This window comes from Dendrobates tinctorius, unplaced genomic scaffold, assembly GCF_039654945.1.
Source record: "Dendrobates tinctorius isolate UK_male_01 unplaced genomic scaffold, ASM3965494v1 ptg000028l, whole genome shotgun sequence".
NCBI classification, from domain to species: domain Eukaryota; kingdom Metazoa; phylum Chordata; class Amphibia; order Anura; family Dendrobatidae; genus Dendrobates; species Dendrobates tinctorius.
The window spans coordinates 53,089,418-53,110,237 of NW_027361696.1; the positions used below are offsets into that span (position 1 = coordinate 53,089,418).

General features: G+C 48.7%; 1 protein-coding gene across 5 annotated transcripts in view; it reads right to left on the reverse strand.

Annotated features, from left to right (window-relative positions):
• Positions 1 to 20,820, reverse strand: part of CIC (capicua transcriptional repressor) — a 79,249-nt gene that overhangs the window by 43,185 nt on the left and 15,244 nt on the right. The gene's annotated exons all lie outside the window — the stretch shown is intronic.

Consider the following 20,820-nt stretch of genomic DNA (forward strand, 5'->3'; position numbering starts at 1 on the left):
CGACGGCTTTTTCAGACTCGGGAGGTTGAGGAGTGATAACAATCAGTCTATTGTTTGTTTGTGACTTATTTTTTTTTGTTCTACCCCCTGCAGGTTTTCGGTTTTGCGATCGTATCGGTTTTTACGTATCGGCTGCGTTTTCATTGTATGCATTTGCAAAGCCCCGTAGTAATCCACCTACACTAGATGAGACTGCGCTGCGGAGGCGGCGGTGATTTCCCAGAAGGCATTTAAAGTGTTAAACTCCTAGGCAGAAGAGAGAAGAGCAAGGCTCTGGTGCCAACCAATCCGGGCGGGCAGGGGCAGCCACCAATGAGCGGAGCAGCAGAGCCCCATCCGCTCCCACTACTGCCTACAGGAGTCAAATCAGTTCACCATAGTAAACAAGAGACAGAGAGGGAAGGCTGAGGGGGAGGGGAGGGGAGTGCGGCTGCAGGAGAAAGGGGGGGGGATCATAAAAAAAATAATGCACCAAGCGTGGAGGTGAGGAACAGCAGATATGAGAGTAACAACCACACACACACACAGAGAACACAATGTACCTTCATCAAATCCAGACACTAAGGATCCAGATCCTCAATGAATAGGGGGGGAGGGGTGTATGTATCAAAGTGGCCATACACATCACGACGTACGTGCACACTCGACGACATACGTGCACGCTCGGATCAACAAAGTGTGTGTTCTGTACGGGAAGAGGCTAGTAAGGCTAAGTGCACACGTAGCAGAAATTTTCTGCTGAAAAACAGGACTCCCTTCCCAGAAACCGTGCGTTTTTTTCTGCACGTTTTCCGTGCGTTTTTTCGCGTTTTTTTTTCCGCGTGGTTTCTAGACACATGGAAAAAGCCAGAAACCCGGAAAAAAAACACGAAATTAATGAGCATGCTGCGTTTTTTACCGCGATGCGTTTTTTTCGCAGTAAAAAACACATCAATGTGCACAAAAAGTGCAAAATGCATAGAAATGAATGGGAAGCTTCTTTTTCGCGTTTTTCCCGCGGATTTTTTTGCAAATCCGCGGGAAAAACCGTGAAAAAAACGCTGTGTGTGAACACAGCCTAAAATGGAGAAAGACGTGGAGCGCGCACGGCCTGTGAAGAATATACACTCTGTTTGCCAAAATGCTCATGCACGCTTGATTCAGCCAAGTATGCATGGTTCCATTCAAGGAGAGAAATGTAAGGTGCAGACATACCCCAAGCGCACGTTAGCCCATCCCAGGGCCAGCCAAGCGTACGGAGACTCTGGCAAGTGAATGGGCATTTATTCCAGGGCCCACCAAGAGCACGAGCACTCATCCCGAGGCCGGACAAGCGCAGTGAGGCCACGACATGCACGGCATTCATTCCAGGGTCCACCAAGCGCTTGGGCACCCTTCCCGATGGCGGTCAAGCGTGCTTTCGCTCATCCAGGGACCGGCCTGGCGTACTGAGACACTGGCAAGTGAACGGGCATTCATTCCAGGTCCCACTAAGTGCATGTTCGCCTATCCCTTGACTGGCCAAGGTTGTGTTCACCCATCCTGGGATCGGCCAAGCACATGGAAGTTCACCAAATGTATAGGGATCCCCATTCCAGGGCCCACCAAGTGCATGTTCGCCCATCTCGGGGCCGGCCATCCCGGGGCTGGCCATTCGCGCATTTGCCCATCCCGGGGGCCCACCTAGAACACGGCATTCATTGAAGGGCACACCAACTACATGGAAGCTCATCCTGGTGGTGGCAAGGAGCATGTTCACCCATCCCACGGCCAGCCAGTCTCAAGGGCCCAACAAATGCACGGGCATCCATTCCAGGGCCAACTAAACGCATGGGCGCCCATCCCCATCTTCTACCTGCCGACATCCTTACAGAGTGATGCATGCATGCCAAGTGTGTGTTCGCGCAAGGGGGCTCACCAAACACACAAGTATTCATCCCGGGGCCAGCCAGTCGTGCGTTCGCCCATCCCGAGGACAGCCAGCCGCGCGTTCACCCATCCTGGGGACGGCCAGTCGCGCAGAGACACTGGCAAGTGAACGAGCATTCATTCCAGGTCCCACTAAGTGCATGTTCGCCTATCCCTGGACTGGCCAAGTTTGTGTTCACCCATCCTGGGATCGGCCAAGCCCAAGGAAGCTCACCAAATGAATAGGCATCCATTCCAGGGCCCACCAAGTGCATGTTCGCCCATCTCGGGGCCGGCCAGTCACGCATTCACCCATCCCGGGGCTGGCCATTCGCACATTTGGCCATCCCGGGGGCCCACCTAGAACACGGCATTCATTGAAGGGCACACCAACCACATGGAAGCTCATCCTGGTGGCGGCAAGGAGCATGTTCACCCATCCCACGGCCAGCCAGTCTCAAGGGCCCAACAAACGCACGGGCATCCATTCCAGGGCCAACTAAACGCATGGGCGCCCATCCCCATCTTCTACTTGCCGACATCCTTACAGAGTGATGCATGCCAAGTGTGTGTTCGCGCAAGGGGGCTCACCAAACGCACAAGTATTCATCCCGGGGCCAGCCAGTCGTGTGTTCGCCCATCCTGGGGCCGGCCAGTTGCAAGCAGGCCCACCAAACGCATGGGCATCCATTCCAGGGTCAACTAAGCACACGGCACCCATCCACACCTCCTACCTGTCGACATCCATGAGACCTACAAATCAGATGATGGCCCCCTCAGATTCGGTACTATGGACAACACCTTTAAATGGTGAGCACCTTTCTTCCGTAAATTTATCACATCAGGGTTGGTGCTGTCAAATAGCATTTATGGACTCTCCAAAGACATAGTGATAGGGAATTTAGATTGTGAGCCCCATCGGGGACAGTGCCAATAATGTCTGTAAAGCGCTGTGGAATTAATGGTGCTATATAAAAAACGGAAAGACCCTTTAAGACATAAGGAAGATCAGGGGGACAGGAGAGTCTACAAACACTCAGCAAATACAAAGCATTTTGTGGGTTGCGCCACCTCTTTAAGGAACCCACGGCGCTCTCCTATACAAACCTAAAAGGAGCTAGGTACGATACAATACACGAGTCGTGTATTGTAAGAGTGTGAAACCGGCAAAAGGAGGGGCCGAGAGAAACCACAAGTGCCAGAAATGACAAAAGCTGGCAGAAAAACACGCTGCAATCTGGAGATAAAAAGTGCTGGAGCACTCACTGCTGTCCTCTGCTGGAGGACAGAGACATTACACAAAGGCTGATGCAAGAAATTACTTGGAAGGGAGGAGAAAAGGGGAGTTTGGTCTTGCAAGAATCTAAAGAGAATGTAAAGATCTTGGGAGGGTGGGGGGTATATATGTTGGAGGGAACTTAGGCAGAGGACGACCAGAAATAAGATTAACCGTCTGTAATTAAACTGATCCAGTAATTACTTTCTTACACAGTATGGGGCCATCTGGTGGTCATAGTGTGCAGCAAGGTGAACGTCCATCTCAGCGCTGGTGGTCACACATGCTCGGTCACTCTCATCACACTATATTGTCAGCTGCCAGAGGAGGAAGGAGACTTATTCTGTCCAATAGCAGCACAAATTTAGGCTATTGAACACTAGATAATTAAAGGCATTATTTACCATCTTTATAAATGTGTATTGCTGGATAGAGCTTGTAAAAACAAGCACTTTTGCAATTTACTGATCATTAAAAAAAATTCCGTTCTTGAGATATTAACACTTTTCTGTTAGTTTACAGTTTGTTGCCTAGGAGACCGACCACCTCTGCTGTCTGGCTTGTAAGGGCTACGCTGTACTGTGCTGAAGCTGGCGAGCTTAAAAGTGATCCTTTTTCCAGCTTCAAAACTGTGGTTATTAGCTCTATACAAAAGAGCTTATAAGCACTAACCGTTTTGCAGTTTAGCAGCGGTGGTCGGTCTCCATGGCAACGAGCTATAAACACACAGAAAAGCATTGTTATCTCAAGAACGGCTGAAAATTTTAAAAAGCAGTAAATTGCTTGTTTTTACAAGTCCTATCCGACAATACCCATTTATGAAGATGGGAATAGCCCCCTTTCACTACAGAAGAGCTCATCAAAATGACCGCTGCTGCAGTCACTGGTCATAGGGACGCATACGTAATCCCAATCTCGCCAGCTAGGGACGTAAATTAGATCTTTTCCCCTTCCCTCGAATGTCACATCACCGAATGGCTGGAAATAGCCCCCCGATGTGTGACCACTTCTGTTTTTACGTTGCTCGCTTGCACGGACGCTCTCTGTAGCAGAGGGGGCGCTCAGGGCTGAATCATCAGCTGGATTTAGGGTGGGTGGAGAGATCCCGGTGATAAAGGGCGCCGACCCCCTCCTACACACTTGGCAGTGTAAAAGGCTGTTGTCTCATCACACATTCCTCTCCTCCTACTTCCCCCAAGGAACCAGAAGGCTCTGGATGAATATGTTGCGGCTGATACTATGAAACTTCCAGAATTGTTCACCCTGTGCTGCCTGGTTCCCGATTAGAATACGAATATAGTAATTCTGGAAATCAGTGTCAGTCTAATAATCAGGAAGCTCAAGCTGAATAATGAATGCACTACCGCAGTTCCTCTATTATACACATGAACCAGGAAGCCCTGACTGAACAGTTAATGAAACACCACCGCTCATAGTAGTTCTGCCACATACATGAACCAGTGGGTTCAGGATGAATAATGATATACTGCTGTCCAGAGTAGTTCTGTCATTTCTATATTTTCAGTATTCCTAAACCAGCAAGCCCAGGATGAGCAATTCTTTACTTGAAGTTTTATAATTTCAGCATATTTATGAACCAGGAGGCACAGAATGAACTATGCTCTCCCGCTGCTGATAGTATTTATAGGAGTTCTAAAGCTGGAGCGATCAGGAGGCTCAGGATGAGCAATACTATATAATGTAGATAGTAGCAGCAATGGAAGCTGCAGATTTTTTTTTTTATCTACATGAACCAGGGACCCTGGATGAACAATGCTATATTCTATACTGAGGCAGATAGTAGGTAAGGAAATTATATATATATATACAGTGGGGCAAAAAAGTATTTAGTCAGTCAGCAATAGTGCAAGTTCCACCACTTAAAAAGATGAGAGGCGTCTGTAATTTACATCATAGGTAGACCTCAACTATGGGAGACAAACTGAGAAAAAAAAATCCAGAAAATCACATTGTCTGTTTTTTTTTCATTTTATTTGCATATTATGGTGGAAAATAAGTATTTGGTCAGAAACAAAATTTCATCTCAATACTTTGTGATATATCCTTTGTTGGCAATGACAGAGGTCAAACGTTTTCTGTAAGTCTTCACAAGGTTGCCACACACTGTTGTTGGTATGTTGGCCCATTCCTCCATGCAGATCTCCTCTAGAGCAGTGATGTTTTTTCGTTGCCCTGGTGGTGTGCTTTGGATCATTGTCATGTTGAAAGACCCAGCCACGTTTCATCTTCAATGCCCTTGCTGATGGAAGGAGGTTTGCACTCAAAATCTCACGATACATGGCCCCATTCATTCTTTCATGTACCCGGATCAGTCGTCCTGGCCCCTTTGCAGAGAAACAGCCCCAAAGCATGATGTTTCCACCACCATGCTTTACAGTAGGTATGGTGTTTGATGGATGCAACTCAGTATTCTTTTTCCTCCAAACACGACAAGTTGTGTTTCTACCAAACAGTTCCAGTTTGGTTTCATCAGACCATAGGACATTCTCCCAAAACTCCTCTGGATCATCCAAATGCTCTCTAGCAAACTTCAGACGGGCCCGGACATGTACAGGCTTAAGCAGTGGGACACGTCTGGCACTGCAGGATCTGAGTCCATGGTGGCGTAGTGTGTTACTTATGGTAGGCCTTGTTACATTGGTCCCAGCTCTCTGCTGTTCATTCACTAGGTCCCCCCGCGTGGTTCTGGGATTTTGGCTCACCGTTCTTGTGATCATTCTGACCCCACGGGGTGGGATTTTGCGTGGAGCACCAGATCGAGGGAGATTATCAGTGGTCTTGTATGTCTTCCATTTTCTAATTATTGCTCCCACAGTTGATTTCTTCACTCCAAGCTGGTTGGCTATTGCAGATTCAGTCTTCCCAGCCTGGTGCAGGGCTACAATTTTGTTTCTGGTGTCCTTTGACAGCTCTTTGGTCTTCACCATAGTGGAGTTTGGAGTCAGACTGTTTGAGGGTGTGCACAGGTGTCTTTTTATACTGATAACAACTTTAAACAGGTGCCATTACTACAGGTAATGAGTGGAGGAAAGAGGAGACTCTTAAAGAAGAAGTTACAGGTCTGTGAGAGCCATTAATCTTGATTGCTTGTTTCTGACCAAATACTTATTTTCCACCATAATATGCAAATAAAATGAAAAAAAAACAGACAATGTGATTTTCTGGATTTTTTTTTCTCAGTTTGTCTCCCATAGTTGAGGTCTACCTATGATGTAAATTACAGACGCCTCCCATCTTTTTAAGTGGTGGAACTTGCACTATTGCTGACTGACTAAATACTTTTTTGCCCCACTGTATATATATACACACACACACACACACCAGGAAGCCCTGGCTGAAAAGAGCTGTAATGTGGCAGAGAGAGTGGCGGTTAGCGCTACTGGATGTCGTGAAGGGTCAGTATTTTATTTATGAAACAGAAAGCGCAGGATGAACAATAATATACTGCACCTGATGGTAGTTCTGGAAGTTTTAAGCATTATATACATTAATCAGGCGGCTCAGGATGAGCAATTCTATATTGAAGCTGATCGTCACACTGTAAGATGTAGATTTTCATTATTGTATATATGAACCAGGGGGGCTCAGGATGAAGAATAATATACTGCAGGTCACAGTAGTAGATCTGGAAATGTTTCAGTACAAGATTCAAGAAACAGGCGGCTCAGGATGAACAATACTATACTGCAGGTCACAGTAGTAGATCTGGAAATGTTTCAGTATAAGATTCATGAATCAGGAGGTCAGGATGAGCAATACTATACTGCAGATCACATCAGTAGATTAACCTCCATTAGGGTCAATCAGAGCCGCAGACACAGAGACAGAGACAATAAGCCCAGCGAGGGCTGAACGGGGCGATATCATAGGAATGGAAGGGTTAAGCCATTTCGGGCCGTTCTCTGGGGACACTTATGCTGCAGAGATAATGAGGCCGGGACTTTCTGGTATGTAGAGATGGATATAGATATTCTGTAGGTTCCTTCCCGTCATGGAGGAGAAAGCTCGTCACAGATCGGCTGGCGGAGGCTCACTCCCCTCTCCCCATTACCAGGCTTGGTGATCGATGCCACTGATTGGACACCTGGGTGTAAATTCTAAATGGGAGCTCCCCCTTCTGGTCAAAGAATAATAAATCCAAAATATTGGTAAGATTTGCCACACGTTATTATCAGCGCAACCAAAAAAAGGATCTGTCAACCGCAACACAATGTAAAGGGAAACCGCACCCAATATTCGCGGAGCAGAGAAGTACCGGGCTCCGCGCTTTGTCTCGAAGGTGGCGCATCGGCGTGGTTTCCTGTACGATAACACCGCTTTCCCACTGCCATTGTGACTAGTCATCTAGCGCCATTGCAAAAGGGATACGGTCCTAGCTGTTCCTTAATTTTCCCGTTATGATGTTTTTTAGGTTTTCCTTCAATTCTCTGCATTAGGTTTGATATGGGAGGGGCAGAGGAACAAAACATGGCAGATCCTGATAGTATAAGGAAAAAGAGGGGGAGAAGCCAGCGCTGCTTGTGGTCAGAACGTAATACAAGAAGTGTGAAAACACACATAGGTTTCAATCTGTATTCAAAAATGAGACATTTAGCAAAAAATTGATCAATTGTTTGAGCTACCCCGATTTTGAAATGCTTGAGGTACAGTGTGCATGTAATGAGGTCTTGCTTTTATACATTTAGGAGGCCGCAATGGCACAGCGAACATAAAAAACGTAGAGTAGGACTCCCCATACGAGACTGCCTTGACGTGGCGGGGTAGCTCAAACAATTGATCAATTTTTTGCTAAATGTCTCATTTTTGAATACAGATAGAAACCAATGTGTGTTTTCACACTTTATGTATTACGTTCTGACCACAAGCAGCGCTGGCTTCTCCCCCTCTTTTTTCCTGATAGTATAAGGGTATCCTTTAATAGCGGGAGAGAGAAGGGAGCAGAGGAAGAGCGCGAGTGCTAGAGAAAGAGCAGAGGAAGAGCGCGGGCGCTAGAGAAAGAGCAGAGGAAGAGCATGGACCAAGAAGCAAAGGGGTAAGGCAGGTTTCACACTTGCGTTTTTTTGCGCTGTTTTTGCGCAAACATGGGCCTGCGTTTTTTTCCTATATTTAACATGGGTGCGCACTGTTATGCGTTTGTACGCGCTTGTATGCGCATGCGTTTTTTTGTAGTGTGCGCCTGCATTTTTTGTGCGTCCGACCTGTCTAAAAAAAAACAAAAAAAAAACGCATGCGCACGCAATTCACCCAAAAACACATTAATGTCTATGGGAGCGCTGACGTGCACATGATCATGCGCACGTCAGCATTTAAAAACGCATGCGTTTTTAGGTAAAAACCATGCGCAAAAAAACAAGAAAACGCATAAAAATGCATGATGCGTTTTTTATGCGCGTTTGCACTGCGCACGCAGCGCAACGCAAAAAAACGCAAGTGTGAAAGGAGCTTTAGCATCAGAGGAAGGAGGAGAAAAAAAAAAAAAAAGAGAAAGAGAGAGACTCCATGTTGATGTTATAGCGGCCATACACCTTAGGCCGGGGTCACACTTGCGAGAAACTTGCACGAGTCTTGCATCTCAATACCCGTCACTGCCGCCAGAACTCGGATAGGAGCGTTCAGCTGCTTAGAAATACATGCAGCCGCACACTCCGGTCCCGAGTGCCGGCGGCAGTGATGGGCAATGAGATGCGAGACTCGTGTGAGTTTTTCGCAAGTGTGACGCCAGCCTTACAAGGACTTCCTCGGACGCCCCATTTACATTATATAATTATACACATATATACACTGCTCAAAAAAATAAAGGGAGCACTCAAATAACATATCCTAGATCTGAATGAATGAAATATTCTCATTGAATACTTTGCAAGTGGAAACAAGTCAAAATGATGCTCAGTATTGTGTGTGGCCTCCACGTGCCTGCATGACCTCCCCACTGTACAACGCCTGGGCATGCTCCTGATGAGGCGGCGGATGGTCTCCTGAGGGATCTCCTTCCAGACCTGGACTAAAGCATCCGTCAATTCCTGGACAGTCTGTGGTGCAGCGTGACGTTGGTGGATGGAGCGAGACATGATGTCCCAGATGTGCTCAATCGGATTCAGGTCTGGGGAATGGGCGGGGCCAGTCCATATCTTCAATGCTGACACGCTCCAGCTACATGAGGTCTGGCATTGTCCTGCATTTGGAGGAAACCAGGGCCAACTGCACCAGCATATGGTCTCATAAGGGGTCTGAGGATCACATCTTGGTACTTAATGGCAGTCAGGCTACCTCTGTCGAGCACGTGGAGAACTGTGCAGCCCTCCAAAGAAATGCCACCCCACACCAATACTGACCCACTGCCAAACTGGTCATGCTGAAGGATGTTGCAGGCAGCAGACCGCTCTCCACAGAGTCTTCAGACATATGTAACATGTACTCAGTGTGAACCTGTTTTCATCTGTGACGAGCACAGGGCGCCAGTGGTGGATTTGCCAATCCTGGTGTTCTCTGGCAAATGCCAAGCGTCCTGCATGGTGTTGGGTTGTGAGCACAACCCCCATCTGTGGACGTCGGGCATTCAGACCATCCTCATGGAGTCGGTTTCTAACCGTTTGTGCAGACACATGCACATTTGTGGCATGCTGGAGGTCATTTTGCAGGGTTCTGGCAGTGCTCCTCCTGTTCCTCCTTGCACAAAGGCTGAGATAGCTGTCCTGCTGCTGGTTTGTTGCCCTCCTACGGCCCCCTCCACGTCTCCTGGTGTACTGGCCTGTCAACTGGTAGCGCCTCTATCCTCTGGACACTAGGCTGACAGACACAGCTACCCTTCTTGCCACAGCTCGCATTGATGTGCCATCCTGGATAAGCTGCACTACCTGAGCGACTTCTGTGGGTTGTATACACTGCCTCATGCTACTGTACAGTACCTCTAAGGATGAGAGCAATGACAAAATGCAAAAGTGACCAAAGCAACAGCCAAAAAGGATGAGAAAAGAGAAATGGTCTGTGGTCACCCCTGCAGAACCACTCCTTTATAGGGGGTGTCTCCCTAATTGCTGATCATTTCTACCTATTGTCTGTTCCATTTGCACAACAGCAGGAAAAATTGAGTCACAATCAGTATTGCTTCATAACTGGACAGGTTGATTTCACAGAAGTGTAGTTGACTTGGAGTTATATCGTGTTGTTTAAGTGTTCCCTTTATTTTTTTGAGCACTGCACATATTATACACAAATATATGTGTTATATATACACTCACTGGCCACTTTATTAGGTACACCATGCTAGTAACGGGTTGGACCCCCTTTTGCCTTCAGAACTGCCTCAATTCTTCGTGGCAGAGATTCAACAAGGTGCTGGAAGCATTCCTCAGAGATTTTGGACCATATTGACATGATGGCATCACACAGTTGGCGCAGATTTGTCGGCTGCACATCCCTGATGCGAATCTCCCGTTCCACCACATCCCAAAGATGCTCTATTGGATTGAGATCTGGTGACTGAGGAGGCCATTTGAGTACAGTGAACTCATTGTCATGTTCAAGAAACCAATCTGAGATGATTCGAGCTTTATGACATGGCGCATTATCCTGCTGAAAGTAGCCATCAGATGTTGGGTACATTGTGGTCATAAAGGGATGGACATGGTCAGCAACAATACTCAGGTAGGCTGTGGCGTTGCAACGATGCTCAATTGGTACCAAGGGGCCCAAAGAGTGCCAAGAAAAAATTCCCCACACCATGACACCACCACCACCAGCCTGAACCGTTGATACAAGGCAGGATGGATCCATGCTTTCATGTTGTTTACGCCAAATTCTGACCCTACCATCCGAATGTCGCAGCAGAAATCGAGACTCATCAGACCAGGCAACGTTTTTCCAATCTTCTACTGTCCAATTTCGATGAGCTTGTGCAAATTGTAGCCTCAGTTTCCTGTTCTTAGCTGAGAGGAGTGGTACCCAGTGTGGTCTTCTGCTGCTGTAGCCCATCTGCCTCAAAGTTCGACGCACTGTGCGTTCAGAGATGCTCTTCTGCCTACCTTGGTTGTAACGGGTGGCAATTTGAGTCACTGTTGCCTTTCTATCAGCTCGAACCAGTCTGCCCATTCTCCTCTGACCTCTGGCATCAACAAGGCATTTCCGGCCACAGAACTGCCGCTCACTGGATTTTTTTTCTTTTTCGGACCATTCTCTGTAAACCCTAGAGATGGTTGTGCGTGAAAATCCCAGTAGATCAGCAGTTTCTGAAATACTCAGACCAGCCCTTCTGGCACCAACAATCATGCCACGTTCAAAGGCACTCAAATCACCTTTCTTCCCCATACTGATGCTCGGTTTGAACTGCAGGAGATTGTCTTGACCATGTCTACATGCCTAAATGCACTGAGTTGCCGCCATGTGATTGGCTGATTAGAAATTAAGTCTTAACACACAGTTGGACAGGTGTACCTAATAAAGTGGCCAGTGAGTGTATATATATATATACACATACACACACACACACACACACACACACACACAAACACACACGCTGGGCACTTTTCATGGGAAAGGATCATCTTAGGCTGTGTTCACACCTTGCATTGTTTTGTAGTCCAGATTTGTCACAAAACCTGAATGATTTCCTTGTTCCCAGCAATGCGAGTGAGAATCCTGAAGTCTCGCGCACACATCACTTATTTCTGACTTGCACTTGCCAATCCTTTCAGGGTTTTTGCTGCAGATTGCACCCATAATAATGAGTGGGGAAATATCTGCACCAAAAACGCAAGTAGAAACGAGATGCAGAAATTTTTGCACCAAATCCCTAGTGTGTGCGGAATTTTCTGCACGGAATCTGCATCTCTTGGCAGAATCCGCAGGTCAAAATCCACGTGTTCTTTATGCGGATTTCCTGTGGATTTTGTGCGGATTTCGCCTGCGTTTTTACACCTGCGGATTCCTATAATGGGATGGATGTAAAAACGCTGCGGAATCCGCACAAAGAATTAACATGGTGCGGGGAAAAAAAACACTGCGTTTTCGCGCTGATTTTTCCGCAGCATGTGCACAGCAAATTTTTTTTCCCATAGAATAACATTGTACTGTAAATCACTTGCGGATCTGCAGCAAATCCGCAACGTGTGCACACAACCTTACCATCTGCCTTTGTGGATTATGGACCCCCGATACACATTACACGCTCATCCGATCCCGTACATGGCTCAGGGCAACATAAATCTAATGTGTATGGCCACCTACAGACACATCCGGCCGTCTATGCCCTATAGCACGATGTGGTGATATCAGCCCCGTGTACTGTGATGTGCGCCAGCTGCGCCTGACACTAATCTATATTCTAAAATGATCGCTACTCAAATGCCAATGGCTCCGGCTCTGCGGAGGACGAGCAGATACTCATCACCCTAATTAGCTTGCACAATGGACACTTATTTCGGGTCCACGGGTATCGGCTACGCAGCAGATATTCCATCCAGAAGAGCCAAATACAGATGACGAATCTGACGCGTTACTTCATGATAATTAATAGTAAATGACAGTGTCGGCTCTGCTACATCTGTGAAGGCCTGTGCGGATCTCTCAGGTCACACTCCACTATCGGCCACTAGAGGGTGCACCGAGACTTCTGATCTGTATATATCCGGGATATAGGAGGAATTTACTACAGAAGAATGTTCAGTGCTCCTTCCTGGAATCTAGGACTCTCAGAGCGAGCACCTGACACGTGAAGTCCCTCCGCCGCTCCTCCCCACATCTTTTGGGTGTGACCCTTCCAGTTATATGGTGTCTCATGAGGTTGTGTGACTGTGACTCAGCGTCTGAGAAGATATAAAATAAAAAAAAAAAAAAAACAGCCACACGACAAAAATACTAGCACTACGTCACAAAGTGCAGACACAACTACTACTCTCAGCATTCACAAAGAGAGTGGAATGCCACTACAGGGTGAGGGAGAAAGAAAAAGCACGAAACAGGAAAGGTTAAGAAAAAGATAGCGATAAAGGAAAGCTAGACAGAGCCCGATAAAGAAAGATGGCGAGAGAGAGAAAGAGCGGAAGAAAGATGGCAAAAGGAAAAGAGCAGGAACAAGAGCAGAAGAAAGAAAGTTAGGAAGAAAGAGCAGAGCAAAAGAGAGCAAAAAGAAAGATGGTGAGAACAAAAGAGCAGGAACAAGAGCAGAAGAAAGAAAGACAGAGAAAAAAAAAGCTGGAAAGAAAGTGAAAGTGCAAGAAAGGAAAACAGCAGAACAAAGAAATATGGTGAGAAAGAAAAAGAGCAGAAGAAAGATAGCGACAAAGGAAAAAAAGCTGGAAAGAAAGTGCAGGCAAAAATGGCGAGAGAAAAAGAGCAGAAGGAGGAAAGAAGGTGAGAGAAAAAGAGCGAAAGAATAAAGCAGAAAAACAAAATGAAAAAGAGAACAATAGTCAGAAATAGAAAGCAACAAAAAGAATGAGAAAGCTAGTAAGACAGCAAGAGACTGAGCAGGAAAAGAGTTAGGCTGGGATCACACATGCGAGAAACATGGCCGAGTCTCGCATGTTAATACCCGGCAATGCCGCCGGCACTCAGGAGCGGAGCGTTCAGCTGCATGTATTGCTATGTGGCCGCACGCTTCAATCCGAGTGCAGGCGACAGTGCCGGATATTAACATGCGAGACTCAGCCATGTTTCTCGCCTGTGTGATCCCGGCCTTAGACAGAGTGAGAGTAAGGCCTCATACAATGGTCATCTTTTGTTGTGTGGGTTCTATCCCTGTTTTTCAAACAACACAAGAAAGAATAAGAAAGGAGGAAAGAGAGAGCAAGACAGAGAAAGAACAAACATCAGAAAGACAAAGCAAAAGTGAAAGAGAGAAGTTTCGCCTGAAAGGGGAAAGAAGAGCGGGGAAAAAATAAAAGGGAGAACAAGAAAGAGAGCAAGTTAGAGAGCAAGAGTACCTAAAGAGAAAGTGGCAAAGAGCAAAAGAAAGCAGAGGGGAAAAAAAGAGTAAGCATTAGAAAAACAGAACGAGCACAAGAAGAAACAAAGAAAAAGCGAAAGAAAGAATGCGGAGAAAAGAGACGGTGCACACAGAGGAGGAGTGTGCATGGTGAGAGTGAACACTCGTCGTTCACTCACTGCACACTTTCTATACACTGAATCAGATGATCAGAGCACAATATGCCTGGTGCCGAAGTCGTCACAGAGCAGACAGAGAGACCGCCACCTTGTGTCCAGTGTTACGATGACCAGACAGCAATCCAATATTATACCTTAGCAGTAATCCTGAGGGACGTTGACCCCACCACGGAAGGATCAACGTCTGCCCCCGCCACCCTCACCACAGAGGAATCGACGTCTGCCTCCGCCAGCCTGACCTTACCATAGAGGGATCGACGTCTGCCTCCGCCAGCCTGACCTTACCATAGCGGGATCGACGTCTGCCTCCGCCAGCCTGACCTTACCATAGCGGGATCGACGTCTGCCTCCGCCAGCCTGACCTTACCATAGCGGGATCGACGTCTGCCTCCGCCAGCCTGACCTCACCATAGCGGGATCGACGTCTGCCTCCGCCAGCCTGACCTCACCATAGCGGGATCGACGTCTGCCTCCGCCAGCCTGACCTCACCATAGCGGGATCGACGTCTGCCTCCGCCAGCCTGACCTCACCATAGAGGGATCGACGTCTGCCTCCGCCAGCCTGACCTCACCATAGCGGGATCGACGTCTGCCTCCGCCAGCCTGACCTCACCATAGCGGGATCGACGTCTGTCTCCGCCAGCCTGACCTCACCATAGAGGGATCGACGTCTGCCTCCGCCAGCCTGACCTCACCATAGAGGGATCGACGTCTGCCTCCGCCAGCCTGACCTCACCATAGAGGGATCGACGTCTGCCTCCGCCAGCCTGACCTCACCATAGAGGGATCGACGTCTGCTTCCGCCAGCATGACCTCACCATAGAGGGATCGACGTCTGTCTCCGCCAGCCTGACCTTACCATAGAGGGATCGACGTCTGTCTCCACCAGCCTGACCTCACCACAGAGGGATCGACGTCTGCCTCCGCCAGCCTGACCTTACCATAGAGGGATCGACGTCTGTCTCCATTAGCCTGACCTCACCATAGAGGGATCGACGTCTGTCTCCACCAGCCTGACCTTACCATAGAGGGATCGACGTCTGTCTCCACCTGCCTGACCTCACCATAGAGGGATCGACGTCTGCCTCCGCCAGCCTGACCTCACCATAGAGGGATCGACGTCTGCCTCCGCCAGCCTGACCTCACCATAGAGGGATCGACGTCTGCCTCCGCCAGCCTGACCTTCACCTCACCGTAGAGAAATTGACATCAGCCCCACCATCCAACTAGGACTATTATAGAGGGATCTACGCCAGAACCCACCATCCAACTATGACTTTATTATACATAAGCCCCACCATCCGACTTTATTGTAGAAGGATTAACATCATCCTGGACATCCAACTAGAACTATTGTAGAGGGATCAACATCAGCCTCTGCCACTCAACTACAACTTTATTGTAGAGGGATCGAGGTCAGCCCCCACCACTCAACTATAACTTTATTGTAAAAGGATTGACATCAGCCTCCACCATCCGACTACGACTATTATAGAGGGATCAACATCAACCCCACCATCTGACTTTATCGTAGGGGGATCGATGTCTGCAGCTACCACCCGACTATGACCTCACTCTAGGGGGATAGACATCGCCCCCTACTTATTACAACTCACTCTGTGGGAGTGATTGAGGACAACTCCCGCCACTATGATCTCACCGTGGGGGGAGGGAAAAAAAAAAACTATTGCCATGTTGCACTTGTACAGCAGAAAACTCTTAAGGATTCATGGACTGTTAATTGTGATGTCGGAGGCTGGTGTGGGATTAACAATCACTCCCGTCTGGCAGATATTGATCCCGCTCATCTTCGCTGACCTCTTGTCGATAAAGCATTGCACTGGAGAGTGATGGCCGCCTGCAGATTACAATACACGGGGGTGGGGGGACGTCATATTCCCGACTCGTGTGGCTTTAATCCAGAGCCTAATGGATATACATCTGATTGGGCATCAGCTGCTTGTTTGACCAATCACGAGCCAAGGATAGACTGATACATTTAACAAAACTAACATGATGCAGAGGATTGGTGTTGCCTGTTTTTGCTCACAAGAGTACTTTCTTGGCTGGCTACAACTGTAACAAATCTTCAGCTATGAGCAGAATTTACATGGCCATACATATGAGTTATGTCTGTTATCACGGCTCCACTGGGTGAATAAGTCGGATTGGGCATATTAGAATCCAACGTGCCTGATCCTTCTTTTTCCCAACATTTGGGCCCCCCCGATACATATCAAATTGTCGGTCAATCCTCAGTTTATCTGACTAAAGGGATCGATGATCACAAGATCTTCTTCATTGCTAATCCTGCACAGCGACATACATCCAGTAGTGGCCATTGCTGGTATCGCACTCCGATCCTGCAACGCAGCGAGCTGACGGCACACTACCACGCGTTTCATCCGAGCTGAATGTGACCGTGGCAGGCAATCTGCGCAGACAGCAGGGAAGGGATTCTCTAATGTGAGAAGGAAGTGTGTGGGAGTGCAGCATTAACCCCTCCACTCCCAGGCCGGAGCACACCGAAGCAATGCCATGATCGAGTGACAGGGAAGGGGGACGTTGTAAGATCACCATATTAAACACCTATATGCAGTATCTACTTGACATGAAGTACAAGCGACACCTTCGACTTTCCATTATTTTCTTATTCTTTCAATACCTCTGCTTGTTGTCTGTGAACTGGGACATTCTAGGCTCGATCCTAAGGGTTTGTTAGTATTGCATCCAGTCAAACGCAACAGCCTAAATCTCTGCCCATCTTTGCATCCCCCCTGATCTTTCCTGTTTACAGTCACTGACTGCAAGCGGAGATCTTGAAAAGCCGGACCAGAAATGTCACAGAGCGTTTCTTCTTGCGGGTGGATAAACGTGCGAGCTCATCAGAAAGAGTCCGCAGTGGCTTTCCCCTCCTCCCCACCAACTCACTCACCGTCAGCAAAATCAGGAGGCTTGTTAAAAAAAAAAAAAAAATGCTGTGTCTCTTTAAATACACTTTATAAAAAAGTTTGGAAATTCATTAAAACAAAAAAGTACAGTAACTTAAAAAAAAAAAAAAATTCAGCTCGACAAAATGGGCAATTATGGAATTTAATGCCACGACCGAAGGGAATATTAACACTGGAGTCAAAGGCTGTGTGCACACGCTGCGGATTTTGCTGCGGTTCCGCAGCGGTTTTGGCCGCTGCGGACCCGCAGCAGTTTCTGCTGTGGTGTACAGTACCATGATTCCCTATGGGAATCAAAAACCGCAGTGCAGACGGTGCGGAATTTTCCGCGCGGATTATCTGCGGTTTTCAATCCGCAGAAAGAATTGACATGTCAATTCTTTCTGCGGACTCTGCTGCGGTTTGCCATCTCCTCCATTGAGGAGATGAAAAACCGCAGGGCAAAACCGCAGAGCAATCCGCAGGTAAAACCGCAGGTCTTTTGACCTGCGGTTTCACCTGCGGATTTTAAAAAATCCGCGCGGATGAATCCGCACATAATCCGCAGCGTGTGCACACAGCCTAATAGGAGCGGAGGACGGGTAGGGATGGTTCTCGCTTTCAGGCTTTTTTATTTTTTTTTTAGAAAACGGTCGCCCCGGTTACCTGTTGCCGAGAAACGGTTTTGTGTCACTGATGACAGGGGGACGAGGCTCCCTTAACCCCCGCTCAGCCGAGCAGAAGACACCCACGGGGAAAACCGCGCGGTGGCGGAAGATGCCTATTATAGATGGAGGCATTATCTCTGCATGAGAGAGCGAGGAGGAACGTTCAGTGAGCTCGGCGGCAATTAGAGCAGAAGAAGAGGGCAGCAGACAGTGGCGGCTATGGACGCGGCTACGTGCTGCCCTCCACGTATCCAGGGCACTATAGGGGCTCAGATCCGGGCACCGACACGTTCTTCATCCGCATTCACTTGTGGCTCTTGCAGTGGTTGCAAAACTACAACTCCCAGCTAGCGGGTATATGGTTTCCATCCGCTGGCAGCAAGCAGACATATTGAAAATGTACATTAAAAAATTGCATTAGGAGATGTTGATGTCGTTACATAAAAGTGAGAAATCCCTATAAGGCTTTTTATATTGGCGACTGGATGTGATGTAAAGCAGATGGTGGGAGTTGTAGTTCCCCGGGTTGCAGACCACTGCTATAATCCAATAAATAATGACCATTCGATACGAGTGCCGGGCGGGGTAGCATACACACGTGCAGGTTGGCTCCAGCGGGGCCTGTATTACACTCCAGTCTGGACAAGAGACTTGGGGGGGTGTTTTGTTCAGAGGCGGTCCTCATGCACAGGCCCGTACAGAGAGCAGCTAACAACATGCCAGCAGCAAGGACAAGTCACAGCGGGCGCTCCAACTACTCAGGAGGAAGGAGAGATAAACACCGGCAGCAACCCCTTACTTTGACGGCCATATTGGCAGTCAGAGTACTTGGCATCAGGAGCCGTTCTAGATGGGTTGGACAATTCTGCACCGACCGACGCTGCAAAAGGAGAGGTGGCAGAATTCACTCCCAGCACAGGACTATGGCTAAGAGCAGAACTGTCAATCATATGGTAGCGCCACCCACTACAGCTGCAGAGCATAACTGTCAATCAAAAGGTAGCCCCGCCCACCACTATAAACAATAGAGGGCTGCGTACCAACTGACATGAGGAATAGGGGTGCATGGCACACATTTTTACCCCCCCCCCCCCCCAGCTCCGTTCTCTGCAGTGCAGTGATTACTCCTTGCGGACATAAATAGATCTGACGGCGGTAATGAGCACGGTACATGGCGCCCGCGCACACACTTCCGCTACGGCTCGGGGAGCTGAGACATTTCATTCACACTTCCAGGCGCCGTCAAGTCACACTCACAGCTCAGGGTCACAGGGAAAAAAAAGGAATGTAGGAGCAGATGGTGCAGGAGAAAAGCGGAGATGGGTGAAGCTGGTGCTACGAGGCAAGCACAGACAACTGCAACGGCACTGCGGAAGAAAAACGGGTAACTTCCCCAACATGGGGAACACTGGGAGACCCCAATATGGTCCCTATCACACAATCACACCCAGCTGTACTGGCTGCCCGAATGGTAGACCTGCCTGGTTATGGAAGCCTGGACGAGCATGCATGTGTATAGAGGAGCCAGGAGAGATGGCAGGCGGCCAGGGTGAGCGTGCATGTGTATAGAGGAGTCGGGAGAGATGGCAGGCGGCCAGGGTGAGCGTGCATGTGTATAGAGGAGTCGGGAGAGATGGCAGGCGGCCAGGGTGAGCGTGCATGTGTATAGAGGAGCCGGGAGAGATGGCAGGCGGCCAGGGTGAGCGTGCATGTGTATAGAGGAGTCGGGAGAGATGGCAGGCGGCCAGGGTGAGCGTGCATGTGTATAGAGGAGCCGGGAGAAATGGCAGGCGGCCAGGGTGAGCGTGCATGTGTATAGAGGAGTCGGGAGAGATGGCAGGCGGCCAGGGTGAGCGTGCATGTGTATAGAGGAGTCGGGAGAGATGGCAGGCGGCCAGGGTGAGCGTGCATGTGTATAGAGGAGTCGGGAGAGATGGCAGGCGGCCAGGGTGAGCGTGCATGTGTATAGAGGAGCCGGGAGAAATGGCAGGCGGCCAGGGTGAGCGTGCATGTGTATAGAGGAGTCGGGAGAGATGGCAGGCGGCCAGGGTGAGCGTGCATGTGTATAGAGGAGTCGGGAGAGATGGCAGGCGGCCAGGGTGAGCGTGCATGTGTATAGAGGAGTCGGGAGAAATGGCAGGCGGCCAGGGTGAGCGTGCATGCGTATAGAGGAGCCGGGAGAAATGGCAGGCGGCCAGGGTGAGCGTGCATGTGTATAGAGGAGTCGGGAGAGATGGCAGGCGGCCAGGGTGAGCGTGCATGTGTATAGAGGAGTCGGGAGAGATGGCAGGCGGCCAGGGTGAGTGTGCATGTGTATAGAGGAGCCGGGAGAAATGGCAGGCGGCCTGAGTGCGTGTGCATGTGTATAGAGGAGTCGGGAGAGATGGCAGGCGGCCAGGGTGAGCGTGCATGTGTATAGAGGAGCTGGGTGAGATGGAAGTCAGCAGTCATGCATGTGCAAATGTTTAAGCACCATTCTTAAAATGGGCTGTCCTACCCAGGGTTTTTCATCTTGGTCATTTGGATGGGGGAGGGGTTTTGTAATATATGATGTGAGCGGGGGAGGGGAGGAAAAGAATTTGACAACGGAATTTGGTGACACAAAGAGTAGGGGCTTCATAGAAATCTGAATATCCAGAAGCTAAAGAAGACTAGGATGACCTATGAACAGTGAGAACATAACCAGGGCGGCACTGCAGAAATGATGAGAATTCCCCTAGTATCAGTGCCTGTGAGCGTGGGCCGCCGCTTACTGTCCAGTTATTCCATGCTGGGGAGAGGCCGAGGCCACGAACTTCCGAGGGAGCGCTGGACAGGAAGCCTGCAGAGCAAAGAAAACCACAAACCACCCCACTCCAAACACACAGCTGCTCCTCCATTAGACCAAGGTCTGGGACGTTACTGTATACGAGGTCGGTGCGGGCTGGTATACAGAGAA